Below are 16,258 nucleotides of genomic sequence, written 5' to 3' on the forward strand. Positions count from 1 at the left end.
TGCTTGTGTTCTTGATAATCGCGATTCTAATTGGGGTGAGATGGAATCTTAGTGTAGTTTTGATTTGCATTTCTCTTATTACTAGAGATGTTTAGCATTTTTTCATATATCTGTTGATTGCTTGTAGATCTTTTTTTTTTTTTTTTTTTTGCGGTGCTGGGGATTGAACCCAGGGCCTTGTGCTTTCGAGGCAGGCACTCTACCAACTGAGCTATATCCCCAGCCCTTGTAGATCTTCTTTTGTGACGTGTCTGTTCATTTCCTTAGCCCATTTGTTGACTGGGTTATTTGTATTCTTTTTTTTTTTTTTTTTTTCTTTTTGCAGTGCTGGGGTTTGAACCCAGGGCCTTGTACTTGCAAGGCAAGCACTCTACCAACTGAGCTATCTCCCCAGCCTATTTGTATTCTTGATGTAGAATTTTTTGAGTTTTTTATATATTCTGGAAATTAGTGCTCTATCTGAAGTATGAGTGGCAAAGATTTTCTCCCACTCTGTAGGCTCTCTCTTCACATTGCTGATAGTTTCCTTTGCTGAGAGAAAGCTATTTAGTTTGGATCTGTCCCAGTTATTGATTCTTGCTTTTATTTCTTGTGCTATGGGAGTCCTGTTAAGGAAGTCTGATCCTAAGCCAACAAGTTGAAGATTTGAACCTACTTTTTCTTCTATAAGATGAAGGGCCTCTGATCTGATTCCGAGGTCCTAGATCCATTTTGAGTTGAGTTTTGTGCAGGGTGAGAGATAGGGGTTTAGTTTCGTTCTGTTGCATATGTATTTCCAGTTTTCCCAGCATCATTTGTTGAAGAGGCTATCTTTTCTCTATTGCATGCTTTTGGCACCTTTGTCTAGTATGAGAAAACTGTATTTATTTGGGTTTGTGTCTGTGTCCTCTATTCTGTACCATTGATCTACCTGTCTGTTTTGGTACTAATACCATGCTGTTTTTGTTTCTATTGCTTTGTAGTATAGTTGAAGTTCTGGTATTGTGATATCCCCTGCTTCACTCTTCCTGCTAAGGATTGCTTTAGCTATTCTGGGTTTCTTATTCTTCCAGATGAATTTCATGATTGCTTGCTCTGTTTCTATGAGGTACATCATTGGGATTTTAATTGGAATTGCACTGAATCTGTATAGCACTTTTGGTAATTACTATGTTTTTTAAAAGAATGTATTCCGGTTGTGCATTGCCCTGAATTACTCCATTTTATAAAGCAGCAATTTACCGTAAGTTAATCCATTTTGAGTGCAAGTGCTAAGGCAGAATGATTTGGTAACTTGTCTGGGCAAGTAGATAATAACCAGGCATTGGACATACAGAACTTATCAAAAAGAATAACCCCCCAGCTGCACAACCATAAGGCACTAATTCATCAATGAATCATGCTAATAAAAAGTGTCCACCTGTGGCCACTTGTAGTGGAGCACACCTCTAAACCCAAGGACTCTGTAGGCTGAAACAGGAGGATCACAAATTTGAGGCCAGTCTCAGTGACTTAGGGAGACCCTGTTACAAAATAAAAAATACAAAGGGTTGGGTATTGGCATCAAATCTGCTATTTTGCTGCCGCCATTATTCTGCCTCCCCCACACCAATTTACAATCCAGACTGTTAGTCTGTGAACCTCCTAGTCAGTCACTGGTCCAGATTGTTAGCCTGTGAACTTCCAAGTCAGTCATTGGTTCATTGTTATTAGCCAGCGAAATTCCACTGCCTAAGAATAGCTCCCCCCCTCCCCAGATTTTCTCTCTCTCCTCCTCCTCTCTCCCTCTCCCTCTCCCTCCCCCCTCCACCCTGCGGGCAGACACTCTGCCTGTCCGCGTAATAAAATCTCTTACGTGAGTTCCTGTGTCCACAGTGGTTTCTGGGTGCTTTCACTGGGGGTGTAACTCTGTATTAGAGAACCTCTGTGTTCAATCCCAATATTGCAAAAAGACCAAAATCTAAGAATCAACAAAACCCATATATGGAAACCAAGGCCCTTGAGCTTCTCAGTTATACCAGACCTCCAATGATGCAACTTCCTCACCATAATCACATTAATAACCTAAGATGGTTGAATGGTGGCACACACAGGCCTTTGAATCAGACTATGCAGTAAAAGCATCCTGAGGTCAACAGGTGACAAACTCCTGACTCTGTCCCAGAGGCTTCAGCTCAGCTTGATCTCTCTGCTGGACTGGCCCACTATGAAACTACTTGCCATCTGGACTTGGTCTTGAACAAGTTCTGTGACTGAATAGCTCTGCACCCTGAACAACCTACAGTGACTTTTTTTTTTTTTTTTGGTGCTGGGGATCGAACCTAGGTCCTTGTGCTTACAAAGCAAGCACTCTACCGACTGAGCTATCTCCCCAGCCCCCTACAGTGACTTTTTTGTATTTGTATCTGCTCTGTCTTTGCTCTTGACTCAGCTTCTTGAAACTCTGTGGCAACATTAACCTATTCTTAGCCTTTCTGTAACTTACATATATCATGTGTGAAGCATATGACTTATGTGTTATAGATATTAGAAATTGAGATTGGAATGGAATAAAAGAATTTGAGATTGCTATGGTCCTGATACCAAGTGAACCATCAGTATTTCAGTGAATTAAAGTCAAAGACAGCTATGTAGCTTATGAATTGATAATTACTCAATAAACCCTGACATTATAGAAAGACACAAATGTGTCCAGTTATATTATTGGCAAGGCTAGGTCATGTCAAGTCTTCTTAACTGGGTACAGTGGCACATGCCTGTAATTCCAATGACTTGAGAGGCTGAGGCAGGAGGATTGAAAGTTCAAAGCCAGCTTCAGCAATTTAGTGAGACCCTAAGCAATTTAGCAAGACGCTGTCTCTAAATAACATAAAAAAAATGGGCTAGGGATGTGACTCAGGGGTTAAGTACCTTTGGATTCAATCCCTTGTAACAACCTCCCCCCCCCCAAAAAAAAAAAAAAACCCAAAAACAAACAAAATTCTTGACAATAGTCTATATAGCCTGTATGTCAAAGAATAGTGTGTTATATTTCTGTTATTGTGACAAATACCAAAGATAAACAACTTATAAGGAGGAAACCTATTCCATTTATTCCCCTGCTTGTAGGTGCAGTGTGGTCCTCCACGGTATCCTGGCTTGTCACTCCTGAGGAGTGCACTGTAACAGTGGTCCACTTTATCCTTTGAATATAACCCTGGCTGCTGTGCTACTGGGACTTATTTTTAAAATGCACATATTTCTTTCTCTTCCTCTCTCCCAGCTTCTCCCTAATCTCTCCCCATCCCTAATCTCAGGGGAAAGAGGATTACCTTTCTTCCACTTCCTAGATAGTTATCTGTCCTTTAGTATATACCCACAATAGAAACTAAGTAATCCAGACTTTGGGGATGGGACCAGAAGATCTCAGAGAGGACTATCTCCCAAATTAAAAGTGAATTACAATTCCAACAGAGAACATGTGGGATGTAGACTTTGAATCGCCTCTATAAAAGCCCCCTGTTACTGTTGATGGGTAGAATCACAGTCTTTGGGACAGGAGTTCCCTATTTTTCTCCTTTGCTAGCAAAGCAATAAGTATTCTTTTTCCTTTTTCTCAAAACTGTATCCTCATTATTGAATTGGCATCAGAGACAAGGGTGAACTTTTGGCATCAAATTTGGTGACACAGATGGAACCTGAAAGCAGCCCCCACTCCAGTTTTCTTGGGCAGACCTGGCTCTCCAAAGAACTCCACTTTCATACTGAGGATTCATGGTGCTGGTGAACTTGTTGAGAGCCAAGTGCAGGAGAGTTTGGAGATGGGTGAGTTTGCTTTGGATTGAAGCAGAGGAATTCTTCCTGTGAGTAAAGGGAGGGGCTGAGGGACCATCCCAGCAGCTGCTGAAGCTCCTTTTCTTTGAGGAACTCCAGCCTTACCTCTCTGATCAGTACAGGTTGCTCCATTATGGTCCACTTTGAGAAAGGGGAAACTGAACTCAGGAAATTCATGACAACTTGGCCTTTTGGTAAGTCCCCCAGTGTGGATGGATGCCAAGACTCTTCATTCCATACACTTGGGTACTCTTTGTAAGAGGGAACATCTGGTCCCTCTTTCTGGGGACATCTGTGGTGCCACTGGTGTAGGAGTTATGGTTACATGGGACTCAAGAACCTAGGGATATTTACCCGCTTCTGGTCTGTTCTAGGTTCTCATTCATTTTTGGTCTTGGACTTGGGAATTCCCTCTGGTTGTCTGTTAAGACATGGCCAGTAGTGCATTGATTCTATAGGTAGTGTCTTGGGAAAGACTTTGACTGATCAATTTAAAGGTTCCCATCTGTTGGCCATGGTTTTGGGGATTCTCTCTGGCTGTCTGTATAGTTCTCTTTTTTGGTACAATCTTGCAATTGGAATTGGTCTGTCAGAGGTAAAGTGAGTTGAAGAAATGGCCACCTATAAATCTAAGACAATGTTTAAGTGTAATGATCTGGCTTTCAGTTAGCTTTCTAGATTATTGTTCAATTTGCAGTTAGAGTTGGTCTGTTAAAGGTAAAGTAATGGGAGAAATTTGTAAGTGCATGTCTGTTTTAAAGGTTACTGTCTGTCAGCCCTAGTTTCCGGTCTTTTTTTTTTTTTTTGGTCTGTTACTGACCTTTTAAGACATGGGCCATGCTGCATTGATCTTACTAGTAGTCTCCTGAGCAGATAGGTTTTGGCTGCATGGGTCATCTATACAGATAAACCTGACTAAGAGTAAGGTGGTTAACTGTAACACAATCTGGTCTTTAAATTTTTTTTTTTTTTTTTTCTGGATTATTATAAAATACTGACACTGAAGTTGGTCTGTCAGGGGAAAAGTATATGAAAGAGATTATGGACAAGCATTTATGCAGTTGCATGAAAAGGGGTATGAATAGTCAGGAACCAAGTTGAAGGTGACAAAAGGCACTGCCTCTGGTGTGCAAGGATAGAAGGATGCCAGAAGAAAGGGTTAAAAGATTTCAATCTTTTAAACCCAGTGATGGCAGTCCCAGCACTGTTTCTCAGCCTGGCCCAAGGCAGCCACAGATCATCTCACTGTGGGTCCAGAACACTAAACTGGGGGGAAAAAATCCCAGAAAAGCTGCCTGGGCTGTAGAAAAATGACCAAAGAGAACTTAGGCCTCTGTTCTACATGTCTACATGGAGTACAACCAGAGATATGAAAAACTGTACTCCATTTGTGTAATATGAGTCAAAATGCATTCTGCTGTCATGTACAACTAAATAGAACAAACAATAAAAAAATGCAATGTGAAAAAAAATGAACAACCCCCCCAAAAAAAGTTGTGAACATCTAAGTAAGTTGCAGGTGGTTTGTGGAAGGTAAACCTCATATCAAAAATCTCAAATCTCAAATCAAATCTTAAATTGGCTATAATTAGCACAGTTAAAGTTATTTGAACTAAAGGAGTTAGACCAAAAGCGGATGAACAAAGCTTTACTGGGATCAGCTCTAGGTGGAGATTCGCTGGTCCTACAGAGTGAGGGCGGGGTGGAGGACCCAGGAAGTTGCTTCGGCTTGGTGGGGTGGGCTTTTGTAGTCCAGAATAGGTGCGGGAAGGTTCGAGGGTTTACCGTCCCCCTGGGGTTGGCTGGAGATCCTACTGGGACTTGTGTCCCTCCCGGAATGGCTGGGGACTCTTGATTGATGGGGGGTTCCGAGAGGCCACTAGGGTTTATCTGTCGGTGTCTGATTGGTTGTTCTCTGGCTCTTGGGCTGCATGATGCCCCACCCCCATCCAGCTGCCTCAGACCGCTCTAACAATATGAAGCAAAATCTGAAACACTGATCTGCTCTTATCTGTTGAGGTAATTTTCTTGTATTTGTCAGGTTTTATTACTTGTGGGAACTAAATCTTAAAGGAATTAGAATTTGTACTTGTTTTAAAGTTTTTTAAATGATTACTTTGTAACTAGTTAAACAACTATTATTTTAGGTTATAACAATATGGTTGACACCATAAACATATGTGACTAGATATAAGTATACATCTGAGAACTTATCTGTCAGAGCCTTTTCTAAGTGTTATGTAAAAGTCTATACTTTTAAAGTTTATCTAGGTTTACTGGCAGGGAAACCAATAAATACTTTCCTTTATACATTGTATCTGACATAGAAGGACCACACTGTCATTTGAAGACCTGTCTTATATCGGTTTGCTTGGACTAAATCAATTTCTGATCATTAACATTGCTTCCTAAATGTATAAGAGATTTAAGGCTATCCTTTGATTTTTGCTAGTACTGCTAACCCATGCAGACTGTGTAATGTATAAAGCTGTTCCCCCGCCCATCAGGTGCAGTCATTTTCCCTGCCTCCCAACCACTTGTCAATCTGTGAACATCCTAGCTAGCCACTGTTCATCAGTCAGCTTGCAAGTATCCTTCTCCGATATTGGTCCCCTGTTAGCCAGGTGGAATTCAACTGTTTACTATAGCTTCCCCGCCATCTTTTCCCATTCTTCTTTCTGTCCTCCTCACTTTTCTCTATCCTCCTGGCTTTCACACTCTCTCTAGCGCGTGCCCTTTCTCTTTCCTTTCTCTTTTCCTCTCATTTTCTCTCTTACCCTGCAGGGAGACACTCTGTTTGCTTAATAAACTACCTTATGTGATTTCCCGGGTCTGGCATGGTTCCGTGGGATTTCCTTACAGACTGTGGTTTTTGTTATTGTACACTATGGATTCTAAATTGTACTTTAAAAGTTCAACTTAGTTAAATGTAAAGGTTAGGGGAGAGCACTTTACCAAGTTGGTGCTCTCCAAACTAAAATTATCTGTAGTGGTAGTTTTAGATTTGTATAGAAATAACAAATTTGTTTGCCATTTATTCATGTCATTTGATTTATAGCTGGATAAAGTATTGTCAATAAGATATATATATATCATATATATTATAACATATAACATGTTTATATGTATAACAAATTATATATATTATGTATAATATATACATATATTATATTAATAACTGAATTATATCACCAACAGAGAACACCTGGAATGTAGCCTTTAAATCACCTCTTTAAAAGTTCCTATTCCTGGGCCTGGGATTGTGGCTCAGTGGTAGAGCCCTTGCCTAGAATGCCTGAGGCCCTGGGTTTGATCCTGAGCTCCACATAGAAATAAAATAAAGGTATTATATCCACCTACAACTAATATATATATATATATATATATATATATATATATTTTTTTTTTTTTTTTTTTTTAAAGCCCTTGTTCCTGCTGATGGACAGAATCACAGCTTCTGGGACAGGAGTCCTTTGTGTTTCTCCTTTGCTAGCAAAGCAATAAATATTCTTTTTCCTTTTTCTCAAAATTGTGTCCTGGTTATTGGATTGGCACTGGTGACAAGAACTGAACTTTCAGTAATAGCATGAGTAATAAAATTTCCCAAACCTCTCTCTTGAGTCCTATAGATTCTTTCTTTTGGATTTAATAACGAGTATACTTGGGACATTTGCAACCTGAAGTTGAACACATGTTACCTATCAACCTGTAAGGTTTTAATTCCTGGTTTGTACTTCTGCATTATCATATCAACTGGGCTTCCGATTATAACTGAACACAATGCATCTGCCCCTTTATGGGATCAAGACCAATAAACACAATCAGAGGATAAAAGAATGAAGAGGTTTATTAAAGTACCAGCTAGGAGAGTACGGGGATAATTCCTGAAGCAGTATCTCCCTGAACAAAGATCTTAAGGGGCTTCCCTTGGAAAATCACACATCTTCATGTTGGAAAGATTCATTGTTGCATGTAGAGACTGGCACATTTCTGAGCATGTTTACTTTGAGATCATGCTTTTCTTGTTCAAAAATGGCAAATGGGAATGCCTCCTGGTTGGAGAATTTAGCCTTATAATGAGATTATAATGGCAAAGTTTACTCTAGGTCACCTAGAAGAGTGAGAGTGACTCAGCGATTTTGGCTGGTTCCTTGAGGTTTTCTCCACAGCATGGCCTTACTTGAAAAAAAGAAGAGACATTAACAGCCATTTAAAGGAGCAAGAGGACCAGACTTGGTGGTGCAGGCATGTAACCCCAGAGGTTTGAAAGACTGAGGCAGGAGGATCACAAGTTTGAGGCCAGCCTCAGCAATTTAGCAAAGGTGTCAGCAACCCAGTGAGAACCTGTCTCAAAATAAAAAATAAAAAGGGCTAGGGATGTGAAAATCCATCCATGGTTAGCAGAATCAGGCTTGGCTAAGCCATGGGATAGAGAGGTCTGACTCCCAGGAACTGGCAGTCATGAGAGACTGTTTCAGATAGCCTGGGGTATGTGACTGTGTAGTGGCTCACCCCTGAGGAGATGCTAATTCTAGAGCAAATGGCTCTCCTAACTCCACCCATCCTGCTTTTCACAGAAGCAGCTCCTCTCAGTCCCCCTTTATCTATATGACTATAATAAAGGAAAGGTGGACTTCTCCATCTTGTTAGAGGCCAGATCTTGGCATGGCTCGTTCTGTCACACCCTCTTCCATTTAAAAAGATTACTGGCTCCTGTGTTTATTTAATTAAACAAGTTTCTTAGTGACTAATCAACAGCTGGCCCTGTCCTCTGACAGAAACACTTTCCATCACTCACGCTGGACGTGGCAGAATCCCCCCTACAGGGAATGTGGCTCAGTGATTAAGCACCCTTGGGTTCAATCCCTGCTACCAAAAATAAATGAATAAATAAATAAAGGAGCAGGAAGCTTGTCGCGAGCAGTGAGTGAGAGGAAGCAAGTTTGGTTCCAACAAGTGGATTTTATTCATGCAATGCACACTCAACATTCCTAATAATAAGTCACAAATACATTGAAGATTCACTCCCTTGTTCACCTAGCGTCCAATCCCTATGGACTTACTCAATGCAACGTCTCTTAGCCAAGAAGTCAGTCAACAAGACCGAGGGGATTCTTCTCAGCAGTAGCCTCTCTCAGCTCCTCGGATGTCTTTGGATGTCCTTGGGTGTAGGCTGGATGGCAGTCATCATCGAGAGAGAGGTGGTCAGTTGTCTGGCCTCGGTGACAACAGTTGATCAATAATCAGCACTAGTGTGGACAGCAGCCAGGGGCAGTCAAGAGACAGAGCGACATGGAGTCCTCTGGTCATGGTGCTGCTGACAGTTTGCTCCAAAGTTCAGGGGTTTAAATAGTGATTTTCAGCCCAGTCATGCTCTGGTCTTCATTGATAAAGACCAGAACATGACTAGACTAGGAGCCACCACTCAAATCATAAAGGTTCATGTTGGCATTGTTCAGGAGTGTCATCCTGCCACACAGCAAGTATGTCACCAGGCGCCTTTTATGATTTTAGTTTTATAAGTCCAGGCAAGTACCAAATATAGCTTATTATTACTACATAACACACAGCTATAGCAATTCCTATTATATCCTTGTCTCATTACAAGACCCCACCACTCAACACAGGTGAATGCCCCTGAAAGTTCCTGCCTCACAGCTAACAGGATGACCCTGACCGTGGCAATCAGCAACACCCTCAGTTTTAAGGAATCCCTATGACATTGGACAGAATACACAACATGCCCCCCGCTGTTTGGAGGTGGTTTGGGCAGGACCTCTGAGCTAAGGAAAGAGGCAGAGCCCATTACAGGAGTGGTGTTTTCCTTCTTGAGAACTTGATAAAAAGAATAATTTTTATTTTGATGGAAAAATTGAAAAAGTAAAAATAACACAGGCAAGAGTAGGAGAGGGTTTAACTTCTTTTTCTTCAAGATTAGACATCATTGAATTTAGAGGAGGGAACCCTGCACAATTTGATAAAATATTATTTTTTCTTCAATATGTAACAGTGGTCCACTTCACCTTTTGAATGCCCTTGCTGCTTATTTTAAAATGTACATGTTTTTCTTTTCCTTTTCTCCCTCTCCACATCCCTAACCTGGGGACCAGGAACAAGATTTCATTGAATTATCTGTCCTCCATAGGAAGAAGATGTCACCAGAAGACCTAGGAAGTAACTATCTCCCAGATTAACAAGTGAATCCTTGATACACCAGCAGGGCGCCCCTGGAATGCAACCCTTGAGTGTTTCTTTAAACCCCCCTGTTCCTCCTGATGGGGAGAACCACAACCTCTGGGGCTAGAGTCCCTTGTGTTTCTCCTTCACTAGCAAAGCAATAAACTTTTTTTTCTTTTACTCAAAACCTTGTCCTCATTATTAAACTGGTATGAATTGGCATGGGGAACAAGGACCGAGCTTTCAGTAACAGATATAAAGTGCATATCCTAAGTTGATTTTTTAAAAAAATATTTTTAGGTGTAGGACAAAATACTTTTATTTATTTTTTATGTGGTGCTGAGGATTGAACCCAGTGCCTCACACATATTGGGCAAGTACTCTACTACTGAGCTACACCCCCAACCCCTCTGTTGTTTGTTTAAATTGAGTATTGAACCTAGAGTTGCTTTACCACTGAGATACACTCCCAGTCCTTTCTTAAAAATTAAATTAAATTAAATTAAATTAAATTTATTTAATTTAATTCAGTCCTGGGGATTGAACCTAGGTTTTTAAGCACATTAGGCAAGAACTCTATCACTGAGCTACATCCCCAGCCTCAGTCCTTTTTATTTATTTATTTTTAAATTTGAGATAGATTGTTCAGGCTGACCTTGAACTTGTGATTCTTGTTTCTCAGCTTTCTAAACAACTGGAATTAGAAGCCTGTACCACTACATACACGATTTGTTTATTTTTTAAGGGCTTACTATCAGTATATGTTGAAGGCTTAGCATGCAGTATTTCACTTAATCTTGGTCACAACAGGCCCTGACAATGATAGCTGCATCTGAAGTAAGTGATATTTCATCTTCCACATGATGAAGCTGGTGCTCAGTGGAAAAGTAACTTTTTCAAGGTCACAGAACCTAGTGATACCGCCGTTTACCGGTGACGAGTTCTGCTCCTTCTAATGTTGAAGATTGAACACTAGAGAAGCACGCCAAGGCAAGCATATTAAGCAGGTTTATTTAAAGGGAATAATACAGACTTCTCCCGGCAGGGAGAAGGGGGCCATGGCTGATGTTCTAAAAGTCCCAAGAAGTGAGCGCACCCTACATCTTTTATAGGTTAAAGTCTCTTTTGTTCTCCAGTTCTCTCCCCCCTTATCTCTCTCCTTCCTGCCTAGGTGACTAGGCCTGGTTTTGCATTACTGAGAAACCATGGGCAGGGGGAGGGCCAAGGTGATTCAGGCAGGTAAGGGCCCAGGGGGCATTAATTAGCATCTCCTTGCTTGCAGTCCTTGATAAAGGCAGGTAAATTTGGTAATCAGTGGGCTCTGGAGATCCTTGACATTCCATTCTTCCAGGGGCAGTCTCCAACTTCCAAAGGCAGATGGCTTCATGGCTTCATTTCCTCGAATTGACCCAATTTCCTATTTCTACACTAACTACCTGTCCTTAATTCTGGCTTCACTAGGATTGAACCTGGGGCTTTGTGCATGTTAGGCATGTGCTCTACCACTGAGCCATGTCCCAAGTGAAGGATATGGAAATGTCAACCCCAACCCAGTGTGTCCTGGGAATTGGGAAGGAGGAAGAAGGCAACACATTGAAAACATTGTTCCTTTCCCAACACATCCTTTCCCAGTCACAGGACAATCCCCGGGAAGGAACCAAGCATCACCCAGCAACAAGACAATCCCTGGGAAGAAAATATCTACCAAGTCTAAAAATGACAATCTCTGGGAAGGAGCCAAGACATTGATCCTTCCCTGGATAAATCTTTCCCCAGTGACAGTACAATAGACCCTGGAGGGAAAGTGATAAGCACTGAATGCTGAACTCTGGACCCTCCATTCTTGCCCAGTAAAAACAAATTTCAAATTCTCACAACCTGTTTCTTGAATGCCCAAACTGATATATTCTGTTAAAGTCTTCAATGGTTAAGTCATTTCCCAGTGTGTAACCTACATAAACCCAGATTTCTGTCATCAGGGGCCACTTTTCTACCCAGAAAGTGAGTCCCTCCAGTGCCTGACTGATTGACTCTGCTGTGGAATAAAGGAAAGCTTGCTGATCCACTTGAGGTCTCCTTCTGTCCTGGTTATTTGTGTTTTCATAATAGTGCTGAAACCATTTTGTTTATTTTTGCTTACACCCGGTTATTCCTGCTTTATATTTAAGGAAGTTAGAAAGTTCAATGTTAAGCCTTAAGTCTACCATTGTGGAGTACCAGAACTAGAACTTGACCTTGTTTTCTAACTGCTGGTCTAGCACTGAACTAACTGGGGGTAAGACTGGTGTACCATGCTTTATCCAGCCCCACATTTTACCACTCTGAAATCAGGATGCATCTTGTGATCAATGGCATGTCATAAATTCATTGAAAGCCTTTTTGTACTTAGTGGTATATATAAAAAAACAAAAACAAAAACAAAAAAAAAAAAAACAAAGGCTCTTTGATTGATGAAATCTTTGGTTCATTAGAATGCAGACATTAAGATGGGTGCAAGGGGTGGGATTGTATCTAAGTGCCAGAGCACTTGCCTGACATGCACAAGATCCTGGTCAGCACAAAAACAAAAAGAAAAAGAAACAAACAAAAAAACAGGGAGTAGAAAGTGATAAGGAAAAAAGGAGTACTGAGATCAGGGGGAGTTTTGAGGAGGACTTGTACAGGTCCACACTCCCTCATCTGCAATTCTAAATTCCAAAAGGCTCTGAAAACTGTTTTTCTTTTCTGTATTTCTTTTCTCCCCTCTTCCCGACCCCTTTCTTTTTTGCAGTACTGAGGGAATTGGACCTACTTACTCTCTACTGTCACAAGAGTAGAGATGTCTCCAAAGAATGGTCTGAGTTCCCAGAAGAAGGGGGAACTTGAACCAGGCCCAGGGGGGTTCTTGCCATACATAATGGAAAAGAATTTCAAGTTGGGTGTGGTGGTCTGCCCCTGTGAACCTAGTGACTGTGGAGTCTGAGGTGGAAGGATTTCAAGTTCAAAGTCAGTCTCAACAACTTAAGAAGGCACTGTCTCAAAATAAAAATAAAAAGACTGGGGTTATGGCTCAGTGGGTAAAGCACTCCTGGGTTCAATCCCTGGTATTAAAAAAAATTTTTTTAGCACATGCCAGTGAAAGGCATAGACAGATTTATTTAGGAAAGTAGTTGCATATTCAAAGAAGAATGGGAGCAATCTCAAGAGAGATGTCATTAGGATAAAGCAAAGAATACACATTCAAGGAAGAATGTGGACTACTTTGACTGATGTGCAGTGTTAGTATTTACAGGGGGGCAGTTGCTAGGACTAGATGTGGGACCAGGGTGGAGCTACACAGTTTCACTACAGTTTTTCCTGTGCTTGTGCATTTGAATTACAAGGCCACAGATCAAGTGTCCAGCCAAGGGCATGTTATTCTGGAGCTGCAATTGTTATTAGGTGCTGTTTGCATCTCAGTGGCCCACAGGTGTTTGCTTTGAGACTAAATTTCTCTCTGTCTCCTTATCCCAAATACCTATTTCACTACCACTGAGCTACATCCCAATTTTTTATATTTTATTTTGAGACTATGTCTTCTAATTTGCTAAGGCTGGCCTTAAATTGTAGCCAAAAGCTCAGTCCTTGTCCCTATTGCCAATCCAATAATGAGGACATGGTTTTGAGAAAAAGGAAAAGAAGGTTTATTCCTTTGCTAGCAAAGGAGAAACATAGGGAACTCCTGTCCCAGGGGCTGTGATTCTGCCCATCAGGAGGAACAGGGGACTTTTAAAGAGGGATTCAAATTCCATGTGTTTCTGTTGGAGTTATAATTCACTTGTTAATTTGGGAGATAGTCTTCTCTCAGATCTTCTGGTACCGTCCTCAAGTGTGGATTACTTCATTCCTATGGTGGGTGAGCGCTCAAAGACAGATAACTAACTCTGTCTAGGATGGGGAAGAAAGGTAATCCATTTTCCCTTGAGATTAGGGATGGGGAGGGATTAGGGAGGAACAGAGAAAGAAATGTTTCCATTTTAAAAACAAGTCGCAGTGGCAGAGCTGCAAGGGTTACATTCAAAGAATAAAGAGAACCACTGTTATATTTTCCCATTGTCAATTTCTTTTTCTTTTTAAAAATTTTTTATTGAAAAAATTTTTTTTAATTTTCACAGACTGCATTTTGATTCATTGTATACAAATGGGGTATAACTTTTCATTTCTATGGTTGTACACAATGTAGATTCACACCATTCATGTAATCATACATAGACATAGGGTAATACTATCTGTCTTATTCTACTATCTTTCCTTCCCCCACCCCCTCCCATCCCATTTTCCTCTACACCATTCAAAGTTCTTACATTCTCCTCTCCCTGCCAACCCCCTCGTTATATATTGTCATCCACTTATCAGAGAAAACATTTGGCCTTTGGTTTCTTGGGCTTGGCACTTAGCATGATATTTTCCAACTTCATTCATTTACCAGCAAATGCCATAATTTTATTCTTTATGACTGAGTAATATTCCATTGTATATATATATATATATATATATATATATATACCAGTTTCTATATCCAGTCATCTATTGAAGGGCATCTAGGTTGCTTTCATAATCTAGCTATTGTGAATGGAGCAGCTATGAACATTGATGTGGCTGCATCACTGTAGTATGCTGATTTTAAGTCCTTTGAGTATAAATCGAGGGGTGGGATAGCTGGGTAAAATGGTAGGTCCATTCCAAGTTTTCTGAGGAATCTCCATATTGCTTTCCAGAGGGGCTGCACTAATTTGCAACTCCATCAGCAATGTATGAGTGTTCCTTTTCCCCCACATCCTCACCAACACTTATTATTGCTTGTGTTCTTGACAATAGCCATTCTAGTTGGAGTTCCACATTCCATTTCTATGGAAAAATGGACAATATCTCTAAGCTTCTTCCTGCTGAAAGGGGGGCAAAGTTGGGGGAAGTAACCCAAAGTCCTTTTTCTCTATCAGGTGGATTGTGGACAGTTAAGGGTATTCAGCATTAGAGCAGTTCAGAGGTCCACAGTGGCTGATGGCAAGTGACTGGACAAGGCATACATAGGGCAGTGATCATGCTAAGATAACAATAAACAAGACAGCAAAGCAATACTTTTTTCATAAACAATTAGCACAAAAGCAATTAGTATTTAAGCCAGTCTGTGAAAACCATGAAGACAGTAACTCATAATCATAACAGTGAAAAAACAGATGAAGTTTATCAATATGAGAAGTTAAGAAGATTTGTAAGTCTATGAGATCAGGCTCAAATTAACTCAGGACAAATTTGTGACTCTAGAGTCCTTTATGATCATTACTAGGCATTCTCACACAAGAGCTCTTCCTTTATAGCCTCCAGCTTTACTTAATTTTAGTAGAAATGACACAAGTGTACATCTTTAAGTTACATTTAAACAAACCCATTGTTCTTTCTTTTAATTGTTCATGTAGGAGTGTGCTTAGGCTATATTCTCCTGCAAAACTGGACTTGTTCCTATCTATTCTTAAAATTCAGGTGAGATTCCTCAGAGATCACTCTTGAAGAGGTGAAGCCTCCTGGCTCCTTTAGCTTTCTTCTGCAAGTGGTGCCACCTTCCAGGATGGCTTCTCTTGGATGCATCAGGGACATCTCCAATGACCCTTCTCTTTGCAGAATGTGTACTGGTTGACTTCCTGTTCACTGGGGTCCTCTTGACCTCACTGATCAGCCGATCTGGTGACTCACCAGAGTTTCAGGGCCCAGAGAGCGTTCCTGTCATTCTCTGGGTCCTGGTTGACCTTAGGGGGCAAGGGCGAAAATGTTAGCCATTTTTTCCTTGGCCCTTTTACTTCCTTGACTTTGGTCTCCAAGTTTTTGGTTTTAAACACTCAGCAGGCCAGTTTCACTAGTCTTAAAAGTAGGAGTAACAGGTTATAACTTCAATATCTATAATTTTACAGTACACCCGATCATTTAATTGGGGTCAGTATTAGTATTGCAAGTCAGCATTATACATTATCTGTCCCATAGGTGATGACTTTTTATCTCAAATTAACTCAGGTAGTACCTCTGCAAAACATTAACCAGCAACCAGTTATAAAATTTACAAGGAAAATACCAAATGATATTAACTAAGCAAAAATTCAGAATCTGGAATGGTTACCTACCTGTCCTCTTGTCCTACCCTAAACTCTGTCCATTACTTGACCCTGCCTGCCAAGAGGGCCTGCCACAAGTAACTAACTCCTCCAATGACCTGTCTCTGCTAAGGCCATATAAAACCCAGATCCTCCAGTGACCTGCCACCATTTTGCCCTGGAAGATA

This window comes from Sciurus carolinensis, chromosome 4 (genome assembly GCF_902686445.1).
Source record: "Sciurus carolinensis chromosome 4, mSciCar1.2, whole genome shotgun sequence".
In the NCBI taxonomy this organism is placed as follows: Eukaryota; Metazoa; Chordata; class Mammalia; order Rodentia; family Sciuridae; genus Sciurus; species Sciurus carolinensis.